Source organism: Mauremys reevesii, linkage group 13, assembly GCF_016161935.1.
Source record: "Mauremys reevesii isolate NIE-2019 linkage group 13, ASM1616193v1, whole genome shotgun sequence".
NCBI classification, from domain to species: domain Eukaryota; kingdom Metazoa; phylum Chordata; order Testudines; family Geoemydidae; genus Mauremys; species Mauremys reevesii.
In genome coordinates, this window is record NC_052635.1 from 35,484,400 (window position 1) to 35,503,094 (window position 18,695).

Below are 18,695 nucleotides of genomic sequence, written 5' to 3' on the forward strand. Positions count from 1 at the left end.
CCTACCCTGACTATTTTACAATGCAACAGGACAGTAAAATGGTCTCTGAACAAATATGTAAAGGCTATGGGGAAATTTCCTTAAAAATTATTTACATTGGGGACAACTTCAAGAGCAAACTAAGACAAATAGAAGCTAATGTGTCACCAGAAAGACCTGGGCACACTGTATGCAGCCTAATATATGCATCATAACTGGCTTATAAGTAAAGAAGATTTAACAATGTATCAATCTGTCGATGCAGCCATGCACACACAAAATGATTAGTAACAGTGGAACACTGAATTTGCTTTTATTCACATCCATTTGTCCTCAACTTTGGGGCTGCTAACTCCAGACTTCTGAATCTAAGCTCAAATGTTTTCTTCTTCAATTTTCTTTCCTTTTATGACCTTTTTGTGTTGCTACCTTGATTTATGGTCATTTGTATGATTGCACTGCTTTGCTTTATGGCAGTTTATGTCATTTTGGTCTTGTCATAAATGACGACCATAAAGTAAGGTAAAATATCATAAAACATTAGTGAGTCACTGATATTCAAGGTTCTCGAGTACAAGCACTGACAGGTAGCAACCGCAGAAGAACTGTGCCATTTGAAGGATGTATCATTATGAATACATGTGTGTAGAGAGATCTGGATGAACAAATGCCAGTATGGGTTAGGATATCAATAGACAATCTAAAAAGGCAATGTAAAGTTATTTTTCATAAGTTCTAAAAATCTTCTTTTCCTCAGTGTAGTTTAAAATAAAGCCATTGGGAAATGGAAGCAGAAATCTGTTCCTTTGCAAATTCCCCCATCCCTGTATTTCACATACTTCTTGGTTCATATTTATAAAGTTATTTAGGACTGTTGTGTTTTGGACACAGTGGATTGTTAACAGGAATGCTATTCATAAGCACTGGGTATGGACACTGGTTTGCTCCAACCTTCTTTGTTATTGTAATATTGCTCATAAGTACTGGTCTCTGCACACTGGTCTGACTTTCCTATTGCTCAGGAACACTACAGTGTTACGCAATGGTTTGTTATTGTAGGGTTGCTCAAGAAAGTTGGGGGGATGGTATTGATTTAGTTTAGCTAAACAAACATTCCTAACCAACAATCTAAGCATGCATACTATGCTTATCACCTGTTATTAAGGAGCCTTTGTTTTGACAATTAAGCCTTTGTTTTACATTTAAAAAATAAATCATTATTGTATAGCCCTTTCAAGCCAATGCAAAAAAACAACCAACCAACCTCTTTTGGCAGTTGCTTTTAAACCTTTTTGGTATCAATTTTACATTCAATAACTGTAATATCTAGTATAAATTCCTACTATCAAAGGCTTACATTGTGGTGAAATTTCATTCTAGAATAAAAATTGGCACTCACAAGAGGTTTTATATGGCAACATATTTTGCCCCTAGAAACCATGAAGACAGTCAGTTTGGGAATTTATTTCTGTTAGAAAAAGGTAACAAAGTTTGTTAGTTACATAGCTTTTTACGCCCAATATTACTTTCAAAAGAAACAAAAAGGCTTGTCATCACTAAATGTATTGAGTTCTTAAGACACGTCATCCTTTAGGTGGACTAGGGTCTTTAGATCTCTTGGAGGAACCATACTTTAATGCAGCAAAAGATACAAGCAAGTTTTAAAATGGCAATTGCATTTGCACACTGTGTGTATTACAAAATGTTTTGCTGTATCAAAGGTTCAAACCTAAAGACTATAACTTTATTAACTTTAGATACTGAATGTGGGCTTTCTAACTTTCCATACATGGCCTGTTATAGATGTTCATTTTCCTTGATACCTATGACATGATTCTGATTTCACACACAGAAGTGTTGCAACTGAATACCACCACTGAGCTGGACTCTCTACAGCATTCCAGCCTCTTTGCACTACTCAAGATAGCAGATGGATCTGGTGAGCTGAGAACTCCCCTGGCAGAGGGAAGTTCTTATCTGTTACAGAGCCTATGTACCTAGCTTCTGTGCCACTCTGCCATTCACGAGCAGTGTGCAGGGGTGTGTTCATGTTACTAGAGATGGAGAAAGAGAATAGCCTGAATACAATGTGTTCTGGACATCTCCATATGATATATAATCCCTTAGGCACAGCATTGCCAGCTGTCACAAGTTAGAGCAGCCCTGACGCTACTTTAATCTATACCAGGGCCAACAAACATTGGCCCTGAGAAGAAAAGGGCTGACCCATCCCACCTTTCAAATTGGATCTGGGAACAGGAAAGCATTTGTGCCACTGATTTCATTTGGAATTACTCTTGATTTACATCAGCATGAAGTGAGAATGGAATCAGTACCCAACAGCATTACACTAGTGGGAATACATATTGGATGAATTCTGCCTTCAGGTAAGCACACACACATGAAGTGCTGTGAGGGCCAAATCAACTCCCATTGGAGCCAATGGAGATACTCCTATTGACTTCAGTGACAGATGGAAGATCTGAAGATCTGGGACAAATTCTTTAATTTGTGGCTAAATGTTCAACTCATTATCAGAAAAATGCCAATACAATGTAAATATGGTAAAAACATTCAGACTTTTGTGCAGTGCTAGATCATAATATTTAACTCACTGGCCCAAATGGCATACTGATAATGGAGAGCAGCTGACTCTTTATGGGGAAAAAAAACGATGATAGAATGGGCTTAGAAGCCATATTTCAAATTTTCTGTCAACTTTTCTTTAAAAAGTCTGGCCAAGAGCAGCCACACCATTTTTCAAATTTCATGTCAAGTGTTTTTTTTTCCTTTAAGAAAATGCCCATCTATCATTTTTGACAGACAGGATCTGTCAGCAGAGAAGCAGAAATAATTTTCAGCTCTGTTTGTGAGTGGACAGAAGGCCCCCACCTTAACACTGTAAAGTTAAGGGTGAGGTGCCTCTGATGTGTGAGTAAATGTGCTCTGGGGAGATTCTGTTTCAAGCTATTTCAAAAAGAGAACAAGGTTCTACCCCCGCCCCCTGGAGTACAGACTGTTTCCCCCCTACGAAAGAACCACAGTCGAAAAGGTGATAAGGGGTCAGCACAAATGTCAGTTTTATTACATACAATTCCCTGTTTTCTATTTTAAATATGAACACATGAAATTTAAATATTGACTGCAGTTGCTTTATGTGATCTCTCCACTCAGGAGTGAAGATAAAATTCCAGCATATGGTTGATTTAGGAAATAAGCAGTAGTGCATTTTTTTTTTAAAAGATGGGCAATATTTTTGGATCTATGAAAAATTAGTAAGGGTGCTAACCTCACAGCGATGTCCAACTTCTTGCCTATTTTTGAGCAAGGAAAGATGACCTTGCTACCGGATTAGGCAGAGTTCAGGAGATCTCAGCTCTGTTCCTCTGCCACACACTTCCCTTGTGATCTTAGGATCCAATATCAGTTCCTCATCTGCAAAATGAAGATATTTCCGTAATTACAAGGGCAATGTGATTATTATTTCACTCAACGATTCTCAGGCACTCAAGCTGCTATAGGGATGGGGCCACATATGTACCTCAGTTGATAAATGTCCTCTGCAGTTTTGTTGGATGTGGTATTCCTTCATCTTCCTATTTGTACAATGTTTAATACTGCTCTGAAATAGGAAACAGCTTCTGCATCCTGAGTGATGGCTGCACTTCCATGGCACGAGAAGTGATACCAAAATATTGAGGCCTTGTTGTCTGAAACCAAGTGCTTCAATTAGGTCATTTCTATACTTCCAAAACAATATTTTTCAGAATTTTCATTTTGCTGGAATTTTTGAAATTTATTTATTTTTGTTCTGATTAAGGATGAAAGGAAGTTTCAAAATGTTGGCATTCTCTGCAGAATGGAAATTCTGTGTTTTGACCATCTCTAATGAACAGGTAGGTAAATTTGAAAAAAAAAAAACACCACCACATGAGTGGGGAAGGTCGGGTGGAGGGTGAGGGGCTGAAAGGTGATCAGAAACTCTAGCTAGTCGGTCAGCTAATGACCAGTAAAATAATTCAAAGTAACTCAAAGGAAAAACAAAAACAAAAACAAAAAGGGTTTGACTATGAAAAAATAAAGAGAACCACCTACACCTGAGCACAAATTTAAATCTAACATGAACAGAATAAACTAGAAACACTTCCTGTTTCTATTGCGTTGTCGAAATGAGAAAGAATTCATGCTGGCAAAAGCACAAACAAAAGTCATAGGTTTAGCATTATGAGCACAATCCGCATGATTTATTTCAAGCTTCGTTACAATTGTTGTGACTAAAGGCTGAGCAATTTAGCACAACTGAGACTAAGTGATATATAATGCCTTAGTATATCTGCTGCTTTCATTAAGCAGACAGCCTAAAGAGTTAATTACACCTCTGATAATTTTTAATAGCCTGTAGACACGTCACACATTAACGTATTCTAAAGTATTTTCAAAATACAGAACATGCAGGGAAAGCCACATGTGCCATGGTGTTTTAAAAAGTCTTAAATATGCCACAATTGTAGATAAATCAATTTAAATGTTTTAAAGTTATTGATGAAGTATAAAACTTCATATGATGCATGAAGCCTCTTAAAATTTTAAAACCATAATTATCGACATATTTCTCCTGGTGCACTCCCGAAGCTTTTCTCCTAGTGCTTTAGAGATTATGGAAAATAAAGGAAAGGCCTGTTCGTATGGATTGCCAAGAGACATGAATTTAAAATGTATGAAAGAGAAGGAACATAGGGTGTTGTACCTTCATCAGAAAATGCTAGGACAAGGGTTTGGCTGAAATGCAGATTCCAAGCCCCAGAAAACTGTCAGGAAGTGAACATTAGGTATGGCCTCCATTAAGGAAATTCACACTAGTATAACTACATTAATGTAGTTATACCAGTGCTACACCAGACTATACCACTGCACTGATGCTAACTAAATTGCACTGGGAAATTTGGACTATAGTAACTGAACTGATATAGGTACACTAGCATGAGTGTCCTTGATAGCATCAGGACCTTAGAGAATGACAGAAGTTAAGGGACCTAATGCTTGATCACATTAAGTGGCGGCTATACATTGGTGGAGATTATTCTTCTGATTCCAAGTACCTTCCCTGTTTATAGAAAGCTAAAAATAGCTACCATTTATGCAAGAGACACAATAAACCATGGGAACATCTATATAGTAAAAACACCAAAACAACCTCCCCTTCTCCCATGACTCTCGGACTCCTGCTTGAACTACATGGCTAAAAATAGTGGTATTGGCATTCCTACTAAGGCTGGAACCTGGACTCTGAGACCCACCCCTCCCTGCAAACATCTTTTAAATTTCATTAACTTTGCATACATTTATACCCTGTGAGTGCTCCCCAAGCTCAAAGCAAAAAACTCGGCCACAACTGAAAAGTTTCACCTGATTTCAGGCTCGAACACAGTCAACCTGGGTTTGCTTGAAACTTGTCCCAAGATCTGGCCATGATAATAGATTAATTGGTCTTGTGGTTACTGAACTAGAATCAGAAGAGCTGCATTAAATGCTCATCTCTAATGTAGGATTCCCATGTGACCTTGGACAATTCACTTCATCTATCTTTCCTATTTACATTGTAATTTTTTTGGAGCAGACACTCTCTCTTACTAGGTGTCTGTACAGTGCACAGTACAATGGGCCTCTAGGGATCACTTAATAAACATCAACAAATAATAAAAGTAAGAATGCTACAAGTAACTAGATAGTGGATAGATTTGGTACCATGGAGAATAAACCCAAGATTACAAAAAAAAAATAATTTCGGTGAGTCTGACCCAGGTTTGGGGGTTTATAATGAAATTTTAAACCCTTTAGTTTTGTACAGTTCTACTTTGTAAATGAACAAGCAAAAACTATTCTCAGATCTGTTCACATTCTTGTGGATGTTTGATGATACCAGTGCGCAAACAATGAAATAAACAAGAACTCTGGCAAAAAAAACCAAACCAACAAAAACCAAAAAAAAAAAAAAAAAAAAAAAAACCAACCCCAACAACTCAGGAATCATTGAATTTAAAAAAAAAATAAATAAAAAAAAAAAAGGGGAAAAACTTTGTGTTTTCAAGCTAAACAGATTTTACCAATAATGGCTAGATAAATATGGAATTAGCAACTAATAAAATTAGTGAAGCATATCCCTTTAAAAAACAATTTGAAAGATTTGTTATTAAAACAAGTTTGGTCATAAACCTCCATGTTTCACGGTGACCAGTTTAATGGGATTGTGGATTAGTGGGGGCCCAATTATCTTTGACTCCTTATATACAAGAGCTTTCAATCCCAATGGGACAGGTACAAGAGAGTTTCTTTTGGGGACCTGGGCTTCATAGAAGTCATGGAACAAAGTGATTCCTTGATAGATAACCTGACCCCCCACCCCAATTCGACTATTAAATGTGCAATCTTTGTTATCATCATGACCTCAGCTAAAGAACAGACATGTCCAGGCTATTGGGAAACTGCCTCGTTATGGCAGCAGCAGGATCATCAATTAATTTGAGGCGAAAAATACCTAAATTGTATTTCTGGAACAGATTTTAGAATTTTTTAAGATCTGGGTGAAAACAATAAGGAATTTATATTCTTATTCATAATACTTATATGGCTAGCACATAAACAAGGCTTAGAAATCTGGAAGAGAAATGTAGTACCTTTTCTTTTAGAATGTGCATGGATAAACCTATAGTAGGTTGTGTTTTCACAGCCTACTGCAAGAAGTGGGGTGATGCTGGTAATTTTTGCTGAGATGCTACAAGTAGCAGAAAGGGTAAAAGGATTCTCATCAGTTGAGAGGAGCGGTAAATTAATACCAATGACATTGACCAGACTGCAAATTACATTGATTATTTTAATTTTCTCTCTCTGACACTCAGTTAAACACCTATTGTTTTAAGTTTAAGGTAAGCAAAAGGTTATTTTCTTCATTTTTTTTAAAACAGGACAATTGCCATGCAAGAGGGGATCCAGTGATATGTTACAGTTATGAAGTAAAACTGGAGATGCTGAAGAAGAAAACTGTGTGATTGTGCGTGAGCGAGAGAAGCAGAGAAAGAGCATGTGCACACACACAAGGATGTGAGACAATGAGAGAGAGTGTGTATATAGGTTTGTGAAGATGGTTTGTGTTCTTGTGTGTTTAAGGGAGTAGACTAGCAAGCAGTGAATTTAAATTAAAAAAAAAAAAGTTCTGTTCTCACTGATTAGATGTTCTAACCTTGACAAAAGCTTGTGTGAAATTAAAAAAAAGTCATGACAATGTGTGTTAGGAGGAAATTAAGTGAAAGCTTAAGGGAGAATGATGAGATGCAATAGGTTTGCCTTTCTGTTGATCCTTTCCACTAAATTATCATTGCCTTCATCTAACAGGAATACTTGGCCTGTTTATGCACACAGTCTACTGATGTTTTTCCTCCAGACAATAATTATGAATAGCAAAACTTGTATTGCAAAGTGACTATTCAGCAGTTAAGCTTACAGTTGCTAAAGTCATAATGGGGGCGCATATCTGTACAGCATACTGTGGAGAAATTCTAGCCAAGGGCTAAATTCCTCTTTCATTTACACTGGTGCAAGTCTGGACTGACTAGATTTAAATCAATGGAGTTATGTTGAATTTACCCCTTCATGAGAACAGAATTTGGCCCTCAGGTAGTATTTCTCCATTGTCCACTGTATATACTGTAGGAGATGTCCCCTATCTACTGTACTTTAACTGCTGAATAGCCAATTTCCAAGACAGGGTTTGAAACTGGTATAAAAGTGAGAGGAGAATCAAGCTCAGACACTTTCCTTCTCAGACTGAGATCAAGGATGTATTTTTATTCTACTGACAGATTACCAGGTGACCCATTCCACTTTGCTGCTGCTGCCACTACCATACAGATATGGTCAAATGGATTTCTGCAGCATGCAATGAGGTCTTCACTGAGAGATCTAGGCTCAAAAATGTCCAAGAGGTGGGGTGACCCACTGGAGCAGGGGCTATGGATACTCTGTTATCATCACAACATCCCTCTGTCAGAGCTGGCATAGCACAGTGCTGAATCCAGAGTGACACTTTCCCATTTTATACACTGAGAAACTGAATCAGAGAAATTCAGGACTAGATTTTCAAAGGTATCCACTAGTTGTGTGCACCTCAGTATTTGGGCCTCCAATTTTAGAAATATCAAGTACAATTCTGAGCATTGTCAAGCACGTGCAACTCTCATTGACTTCATCAGCTCAGAGCTGCCCAGCACGGGGGGCAAATGGGACAATTTGCCCCAGCCCCCACGAGAATATAATATTCTATAGTTTTGCAACTTTTTCTTAATGGAAGGGGCCCCCGAAATTGCTTTGCCCCAGGCCCCCTGAATCCGCTGTGCGACCCTGCATCAGCTCGTGTAGGATATTCAGCTTGTCTCAAGCTTGATATCCAAGAAAACAGAAGTACTCAACACTAGTGGACATTTTTGAAAATCTAGAACTAAGTGATATGTGCGAGGGTCCGCAGCTGGCCAGTGGCAGAATGGATTTAGAATGATACTTTGGTACATATGGGGTTGGAAACAAGAGCAGACCATATATTGGAAACATAAGCTTCTACTGAAACCTCCAATAAGGCATTTGAAAGTGGAGAAAGAAAAGGAATAATGTTTAATGAATTTCAAACCACTTCACACCTTTCAGGTTTAAACATTGGCTCAAGGCTTTTGGATAGGTCTCCTGCAGCAGCTGCCTGCTATTTTCCTCTACCCCCAACCCCACTGTCATCCCACTCTGAGTGCAGTGCATGATTTACTGGATCCTACCTGTCTAAATGATGAAACTGAGAAAGCTTTTACCAAGTATGCATATCAGAGAAATGTAAGTATTATGTACATTGTACTGAATGTGTTTTATCCAGCCAAATACAGCAAGGCCATTAATTTGAATACCAAGTACAGAGATCTTTAAAAATCCACAAGATGAACAACAAATCACAATACTGGCAATGCAAATATATCCTTGAAAACAATTCTTTTTCAAAAGGCTTTGAAGAAACTAGTGGGTATTTGAAAGCTGATTCAAAGATCAGCATGAACAGGATCTATTAGACTGTGGAATAATATCCTGAGGAAAGTGGTAGAAACCCCATTGTTTAAAAGTAGACTGGAAAATAAACACCAGAAAATATATTATAGGAAACAACATTGCACTGGCCTGATAATAGTGTAGGTAGAACCTGAAAGGTCTTTTTTATATCCTAAATATTTTAGGTGAAATGCTGGCCCTATAAGTCAATTGGAGTTTTGCCATTGATTTAAATGAGTCCAGGATGTCACCTTATGATTTAAGGATTCTAATTTACACTTCTCTCCAACCTACTTTTAAGAAAAAGAAAATGCATGTTTACAGACTAAAATATTACAGTGTTTTGTATAACTGTTTTGGAGGAGCATTCTGAAGATGCAGATGCTGGCAGATTTATCACCTATGTTTGCAATGAGATCTGGACATCCTACAAGGATTAAACAGCATAGGGGGCTTTGTGGACATCTCCTTGCAAAGTGAGACATAAAAGTTCATTTTGGCGTTATTAGGAGATGATGCATGATATTACAGAAGTTCCCATGACATTCCCATGATATTCCAAAAGTTCATGCTTCCAGTATAGTGGCCTTTTCTAGTTACATGTGGAAACATGCCATGCAAAAATCCCATACATCATACACTCTGCTGGCTGGAAAGATCGATAATGGGCCACATTTTTTAAGGCCTCTTAGTGGTTTGTTTACACTACAAAAAATAGTCATGAAGACATACAACTTGGCTTTTAACACAGGTTAGTAGCTTGAGTTAAAGCCTATAAGGGAGTTTGGGGTTGAACCTGAGCTACCAGCTGGAGTTAAAAGCCGAGTTGCCATGTCTTCATTGTTATTTTAACCTGGATTAGCTAATCCAAAATAAGAACACATTTTTTTGCAGTGTAGATGTATCATTGGATGCACATGCCATACTTGCACACTAAAATGGGTGGAATTGCAAAATCCCTCGATAGGCCTTGCGTGCATAAAATATGTGTTTTACATGTGAAAATGTAGATTTTTCACATGACAATGCTTGTGCTTCAGCTATGTCAGGGCATTTTCAGTGGCACGTTGCCTGGGAGGTTGAAAATTGGACAGTTACAGGTTCACCATTTTAAGGTTTCCAGTTTATTCTACAGAATAAGATTTAATTTCTCAGTACTTAATCTCCTAACAAAGAGCTTTTCATTCCACTGGACTGTGAACTGAGTTGTACAGGTGACATCAACAAGGCTCACACATTTATACAAATAAAAGATACAGGGCCAGACCCTCAGGTGATATAATGTGGCACAGCCTCCAGTGACTTCAATGGAGCTATGCAGCTTTACACCAGCTGGGGATCTGGCCTAAGGCTCTATGAATCCTTTTATGAACTAGAGGTTCCTGCATCTTTCTGTTCTAATGTAGGATTTAAAAGGTGTTGAATATTTGCTCTGAGTTACACATGAAAAAGAAATATAAACTAGTCAGCTCTGTACTCTTCTTGTTAAATTGTTCACAAGGAATGAGTACTTCTATCAAACAATTCCCAAACAACCTTTTCCCCTGTTCATTTCTGCTCAAGTCTAAGCTCTGTGTGACTGCCCACCCTGAGGTCTGTCTGGACAAAAGACTTCTCATTTTTGGCCTCTGACTCCTCCCTCCAAGTATGATGACTCATAGTGAATACTAGACAAAGGGACGGATTACAAAATGTAGGTATGTGTTTTATAAAGTAAGAAATTAGCAATGCTTAATTCATTTTGCTTTTTCTTCCAATGGTTCCTCTCCAGCTTAGGCCAGGAAAGTGGGAACTTCTGCATATTAAAAGCCCATTATAGTGGATAGTGAAAATTTACTGCAAGATAATATTTTGTCAGTATTAGACATTTCTGACCCTAACCTTCTCCAAGGAAGAAACAACAGGACTGTGATTGAGAGCTCACTTACTACACAGTTTTATAGCAGTGTAACTATCGACTTCAGTTGATTTATTTTACTGGTGTGAGATCAGAATCCAACCCAATTTGCTTAATTTAATTCTAGGTCTTTTCAGTTGAAAATGGAACAGATTTTTATTTAAACCCCCAAGTAAGAGTGTCATTATCCACAAATCTGCTCATAAAATGTTTTGGCAACTGAAAAAAAGCAAAAACAAAAAACAAAAACACACCAGCAGAGGAAGCCATTAGGATAAAAACATTTCAAATCAAGTCATTCATCACCATCTCTGCTCGTTCAACAAAATTTGCCTTTGGTACAGGCAATTGTGATGGTTATTCTATGTACTTTTCAGCAACACATTTTTCTGATTAATAATATGAGAATACTGGCAATAGTTATAGATGGAAAAAACCTATTAGTTCTTCAAATCCACCTCCCTTCCAAGGCAGGATATTATCTCTGGCAGAGGATATATCAGATACTAAACTGTTCCCACACTAGGTTTTAGCCAAAAGTCTGACTAGAAAGATCCTTGTGGAGGTGTCACAATATTTTACTTAAGAAAAAAAAGCAGCCATTTTGGCACTTTTTAAAATTCATGCTTACAAATTCAACACTTATAATCTTGTGACCTAAGTAATCAAAGGCTTTATGGGTCAAGTTTAGTATAATTTTCACAGAGGTGCTAGAGACATGCAGTTGTTGCCAACCTGAGCAGTTTCGTTTCAGATAATGTTTCTTTGCCCCTCCCCCAAAAGCTATATACATATAGGGTGTCACAGGGCTTGGCTACACTTGCAAGTTGCAGCGCTGGTAGAGGCTTTCCAGCTCTGCAATTAGTAACCGTCCACACCTGCAAGGCACATCCAGCGCTGCAACTCCCTGGCTGCAGCGCTGGCTGTACACCTGGTCAGGTTGGGGTGTAGCGATTGCAGCGCTGGTGATCCAGCACTGCTCATCAAGTGTGGACACACACCAGCGCTTTTATTGGCCTCCAGGGAATAAGGTGATATCCCAGAATGCTTTTAACTAAATTACTTTCTTTGTTTTGTTATGCAGCCTCTCTTTGTTTTGTTGTGAACGCCGATCGGAGCTCCGTTGAACTGCTTATCTAAAAAAAACAAACACTGATCACAGCAAACAGGAGCTATCTGTACCTGGCTGTGAACGATCAAATGAGAGGCAGGGAGTGAATGTTTGCTTGACAGAGAAACAGCGTTGGATGCAGGCTGTTTGCAATTAAGACTAAGGGTTCGCGAACATTTTGTGATTTTTCAATCCAGGAAGCTAACACACAGTGTTGGCTCCAAAAATCCACTCTCTCTATCTTCCCCGCTCCCTGTCACAGTACACCACCCTCCACCCCCCTCTTTTGAAAAGCACGTTGTTGCCACTTGAATGCTGGGATAGCTGCCCATAATGCAGCACTCCCAACAGCGCTGTAAATGCTGCAAATGTGGCCACACACCAGCGCTGTTCCTGCACAGCTGCATGACCAGCGCTGTAACTCCCAGCGCTGCAACTTTCAAGTGTAGCCAAGCCCACAGTGTCTGGAGTGGCTCATGACCATGACTGCATAGCTCAGGGCAGACCCCTCCAAGTGGTGGTATGTTTGATAATTAGGTTTTACCAAGTTAGTAACAAATGGGAACTCCTGGATCATTATAATGGTCTCTTAAGGGACCCAATTTTCAGAAAGTTTTAAACAGATCCTCTCTGAAAATTGTGATCTTGCAAGGGTTTCTAATACAGCAATTGGCCTAATTTGTTACTGCTTGTTTGAATCATCCACACTGTCTTTCGATATAAGAATGCTGGGAAATCATCTAGAGAGCTGATTCTTCTCAGGAGGACAACTGGGGATGCCAGCGGAATTGGTGGAAAAAGGATGAGGAGATCAGGAGGAAGGAGGAGGATGGATGAAAGGATGAAGGCTATGATTGAGAGAAAGGGAGGAAAAGGGAGGGATAGAAGACCTCAAACCCTAGACATGAGCTGCTTTGATCTGTAGAATTCCTCTTCCCAGCCTCACCATGTGTAATGCTATTAAGCACTCCGTTCATGACATCCTTTGTCTCTGTTTTCACTTGCACTTGTGATGTGGCAGTTACACAGTATCCACTCCTCTTCTCACAAAGAGCACTGATAGCTCTTCTTGAAGAGATAATAAAATATCCTGCTGCTACCAAAATATCAGCAGAAGCCCTACTGGGCCGGAGGGGGGGGGGAGTGGAATACCTCAATCTTCATTTATTTTTTTCCCCAAATTCTCATTTTAAAATGTTCCCTTTTCGTGGTATCATCATACTGAGAAAATTTATATAGTAGTTTATTCTTCTCCTGGCTTCCCTCTCAATAAACCCATCACTAGTGAAAGACTGTCCATGACCTTTGTTCCCCCTTTTAATTTAGGCTTCTTGAAGTGGCTATGCTCCTTTAAACATCTACAAAGGTTTCCTTTTCACCTTAACATTCTTGTATAATGGTTTCCCTACAATTAAGGAATTATGAAAGCTCCCATCAACATGTCATTGTTAAATTTACTATCCCTACATATCAATGTAGCTCAAAGGATTTTACTACAAGTTTGATTTTGAAATAAGAGTATTTTTCTATAGCTAGTACAATTATTTCATTATTGGTCATAACTGGGGATCACTCTTCAAATAAAATAAGAACTTTCACCTAAAACTCAAAGCAAACTGCCTTGTTTAGTGGTTTAAAAAAGTTTAATTAAGGCCATTTTTTAATCTTAAATCAGTGTATAGTAAATAAGAGGTAACACCAGTAATTTTAATAGATTGATTAATCCTAGCATAACTGAGATCAGAACCCAACCCTTAACTTCTCTCCCATACACTTTTTTATTTATTTATTTATTTTTAAACACAGTCACCTCCTCCTGTTTTTTTGGTTTTGGCTAGAAACGCTAGACCTCTAGCAGGAAGATGGTCCCCTACACTCATGCAGCGCCTCATTGACATCAGCAGGTCTCACAACTGTTACTCCTGAGGGAATTCTGTGCCAAAAATTAACATTTCTGCACACACAAAAAAGTATTTCTGAACACAATGTTTTAAAATTTGGCAAATTGTATTTGTCAATAAATAAATGTGGAGGCTCCAGCATGGCAGCGGGAAGCACAGGTCACTGGGTGCACGGAGGTGGGAGATCACCCTGCAGCCCACCCCCAGAACACAGACTCAGCTGCACCTGACCCTGACACCTGCTCGAGAAACACCCCAGGGCACTGCCCCTCCATGCCAGGCGTACCAGGTGTGGGGCAGGCAAGTTCACCCCAGCAGGATCCAAGTGTGGAGGGGCTTGGTGTGGGGTATCCAGGTGTGGGGTGAGGATTCTATGTGGGGCAATCTGTGTGCAGCGGCTTAGTGTGTGTGGGGGATTCGGATGCACAGAGCGTTGTTGGGGGTTCTGGGTGCAGGGGTAATAGATTCTGCAGAGGGGTCCAGCTGAAGGTGGTTGGGGCTCAGCAGGGGAGGTCTGGGTCTGAGGGGATGGTGGTCAGCAGGGAGGTCAGGTGTGGGGGGCTCAATGAGATGTGGTCCAGGTGCATGGGGATTGGGGTAGGGGTTCAAGTGCAAGGTGCTTCAGCAAGTGGTAGTGTGGGTGCAGGGATGGGGGTCTGGCAGGGGCGGCTCCAGGCACCAGCATGCCAAGCGTGTGCCTGGGGTGGCAAGCCACGGGGGGTGCTCTGCCAGTCGCTGCGAGGGTGGCAGGCAGGTTGCCTTCGGCGGCATGCCTGCGGAGGGTCCGCTGGTCCTGCAGATTCGGCGGACCTCCCGCAGGCATGCCACCGAATCCGCGGGATCGGGGACCTCCTGCAGGCAAGCCGCCGAAGGCAGCCTGCCTGCCGTGCTTGTGATGGCAAAATACCTAGAGCCGCCCTGGGGTCTAGATGCAGGGGGTGAGGCTCATTGCCGTGGGGGTTAGGATGTGGGGGGCTCAGTGGGGAGGTTCTGGGTGCGGGGGGGGGGAAGGTTCAATGGGGGGGATCCAGATGCATGGGTGGCAGACAGAAGGAGCAACTCCCCATACAGTGACCCCTCCCCCTGCAGCTGAGGAGCAATGGGTCAGGAAGCAGGGGGAGAGGTGCGGAGCGTCCTGCAGCCAGAGAAGATTTCTGGGGGTGGATCTGAGGTGGCCCAGTCTTTTCCTTGCAGGGGAAGATAGGGTTGCCAACTTTCTAATTGCACAAAACTGAACACCCTTGCCCCACTCCCTTCCCCACCCCTGACAAGAGGCCCCATCCCTTGCCCTGCCCCTTCTCCGAGGCTCCGTCCCCCGACTCACTCCATCCACTCCCTCTGTTGCTCGCTCTCCCCAGCCCTCACTCACTCATTTTCACCAGGCTGGGGCAGGGGATTTGGGTGCAGCTGGGGGTATGGGCTCCGGGCTGAGGCCAGAGATGAGGGGTTTGGAGTGCAGGAGGAGGCTCCAGGATAGGGCTGAGGGGTTCAGAGTGTGGGAGGGGGATCTGGGCTAGGGCAGGGGGTTCAGGTGCAGGGGTGTGTGGGAGGGTTCCAGCTGGGAGTGCAGGCTCTTGGGTGGGCTGGAAATGAGGGTTTGGGGTGCAGGAGAAGGCTCCAGGCTGGGGCTGAGGGGTTCAGAGTCCAGGAGTGGGTTCCGAGCTGGGGCAGGATTTGAGATGCAGGAGGGGGTGCGGGCTCTGGGAGGAAGTTTGGGTGCGGGAGGGGGCTCAGGGCTGGGGCAGTGGGTTGGGATGTGGGAGGAGTTTTGGGGAGTGGGCTCCGAGTGACACTCACCTTGGGCAGCTCCCCAGAAGCAGTGACGTGTCGCTCAGCTCCTAGGTGGAGGCGTGGCCAGGCAGCTCTGTGCACTGCCTCTGCCTGCAGGTGCCACCCTTGCAGCTCCTATTGGCTGCAGTTCTCAATCAATAGGAGCTGCAGAGCTGGCGCTTGGGGTGGGGGCAGCGCACGGAGCCCCCATGGCCATCCCTTCACCTAGGAATCGAGGGACATGTCACCGCTTCCGGGGAGCGGCGCGGAACCAGGTAGTGAGCCTGCCAGCCCTGCCAACCAGACTTTTAACTGCCTGGTCAGCAGTGCTCAATGGAGCCACAAGGGTCCCTTTTTGACTGGGGCATTCCAGTTGAAAACCGGACACCTGCCAACCCTAGGGGAAAAGGCGGTCCTGTCCTTCCCCATCCCAGTCCAGCCAGGATTAGCAGCTGGGCCCGGCGCAGGGAAGGAGCCACTGGCCGGGGCATCCCCAGCACCGCCCCCTGATATGATTTACCTCGTTGCCTGAAATAATGCACCTGCTCTGCTGGGGGGGCGGGTGCATGACCACTCTTGAGGCTTCCCTTTGCTTCCCTGTCAGAAAGTCATTTTTCTACAGGGAAGTAATGAATTTTGCACACGCGCAGTGATGCAAAATTCCCCCAGCTGTAAACTGTGCAGGGATCTGCCCATACATTGTAACTTGCAAGATTAAAGTGAAAAGGCCTGAGCTGATGTCCAGTGAAATTAATAGAATGACTCCCATTTATTTCAATGGATCTTGGCTCAGGTCTTACATACTGTGAGAGAACCAGCTCTTAAAAGGTTTCCAGGGTATATTTGCAAGCCCAGGACTCAGATTCACCAAAAAACTATTTGAAATTCACTTATAAGTTCTTAGTTTTGATTATGTAGTAAAAAGGCAAAATGGCTTGCTTCTAAGCCTTAGAAATTTGATATATATGTTATAAATGAAATATATATAATACAATTATTAAATTTTTGTTTCACTTTAGGCAGTTGCAGTTATAAATGGAAGGAGAGAAATTTCTGTTTGATAAATGTAACAACTATATTGTGGTTAAATCAGAAGAGTTCTTCCCATAAAGGTTAACAATGGATAATTACTTGCTCAGGAAATCACTAAAATGACATGGTTTTGCTGCTTTGTTTTCACTGAAGTTTTATGATGCTCCCTTCTTGCCACTTATAAATGAAACAAATGAGGTTAGATGGCAAAGATTATGAAATGAATTAGCAATAATGAGTTTAGTAACTAAAAACATTAGTAAAGAAAATTGAGTTGACCTTACTTTTATAATTATTCATTTTCTTAATTGTTTTTTCTGGAATAATTGGAACCAAATTAAATAATACCAAGTACAAGCTTCACATGAGATCATACATTTGGCACAGATTAATAACATTCCCAAATACAAATTCAGTTGCCCAGGTAGAGGTCATCCAGCTGGAAAATGCCTGTCTAGAACTGAGACTGGGCTACTGAAATTTTCAGTCAGGAAGCCTCTCTTCAGGTAGGCCTGAGCTTCAGGACTGATGTACATTTATTTTCCTAGCTGCTATGGAAATGGCATATAAGTTAACACACTGTGTTGTATTCACTGTCAGTACCCCAAAGCTAGTGCCGGAAGTGGCCATTTGAATTAACCTTTGAGGATCTCCATGGCGTATCATCTTCCAGTTCTGCAACCCTTCCAGTACAACTCATGCTGAGTAATCCCATTGATTTCAACAGCTCAATAAAATCAAAACAAAAACACCCAACATAGTGGGTATCACCGTTATCACCAAATGCCCTTATCCGCGAGTGCTCTAAAGTAGTGAGAGATATAGTCCAATTCTCTCACCTTTCAGCCTATTAATACATGAACCCACGGAATTACTTGCATGCGTAAGTACTACTCAATGTGAGCAAGGCTTGCAGAATCAGGTCCTGTGTGATCAAGAAATACAAGCACAATGGTTTCAGTGAGTTGATAAGAGCAGAGTACCTCACAAGATCAGGGTTATAACCCTTAATATTTGTACAGTAGAAAACTCTGGTGTTGTAATTCCTATATAAATGCTAACTTATTTAATCCCTCCCACATTCTAGTCACTTCTTTTCAGAACTATGCTTCCTACTGAAAAGATCAGTCCTTCCTAGAATTCCTTGGAACAAAATTTTATAGAAAGGAAACAAAGCTGAGTTAAAACAAGTTAAAAGTCCATATGGAATACAGTTAATGTGCTGAAAGCAAAGTTTAGGGTAAGGAAGTCCCCTCAGAATTATGCACAAAAAAGTCCCCTCCCTGTTCCTTTCATATGAGGAACTGAGTTCTTTACAGATTATAAATATGATTGAAGTAAAGGCTCAAAAATAACCCCTTATAGGAAAGTACTATTCACTTCATTTTGCAAATGGGGAAACTGAGGTTACATTACACGCCTAAGGTTATGCACAAGTGAGAAATTGAACCCAGAACTCTCAGCCTTAATCATAGGACAACCTGACACCAGGTCAGTTAAGGTCTGAGAGCCTTTTAGAGAGACTGGATCAAGTTCTGAGCCATTCTGGATCAAATTTCAAAATGATAGCAAGCCTGGGCTGATTGAAGTTGCTTTTGGGCTGTGTTTTGTCTGCGTTTCACTGGTAGTTCTGGAGTTGATTCAGATCTGAATCTCAAAACAAAACCCATGTGCAGAACAGGTTCAATTGCCACCCTGTTCCACACAGCTTTAGTTCCATTATTAAATTCAATTAAAAATACCAACAAATGGGTAAACTGATTGTCACTGAGCCGAGCTACACACTGTGTTCAATTTGATATACTACCTAGCAGTAAGTTCCAAATGGGGAAATGGGAATTAGTGGCGCTCCCTCTCCAATTACTAATTCTGCAGAAACATAAACATCTCAGCAAAGGGACACAGCAGCCACTTTCAGACTTCTTAT

At 41.2% G+C, this 18,695-nt stretch overlaps 1 long non-coding RNA gene across 5 annotated transcripts in view; it reads right to left on the minus strand.

Annotated features, from left to right (window-relative positions):
- The window catches only part of LOC120379768, a 137,889-nt gene that overhangs the window by 100,016 nt on the left and 19,178 nt on the right, over nt 1-18,695 (minus strand). For 3 of the 5 annotated variants that reach the window (XR_005587574.1, XR_005587572.1, XR_005587573.1), the window contains 2 exons: nt 3,521-3,689; nt 3,048-3,414 (listed from right to left, as the gene is read on the minus strand). This is a non-coding gene — a long non-coding RNA (uncharacterized LOC120379768). Of the gene's footprint in view, nt 1-3,047; nt 3,415-3,520; nt 3,690-18,695 lie in introns of those variants that run through there. The other 2 variants (XR_005587576.1, XR_005587575.1) reach the window with 1 other exon arrangement.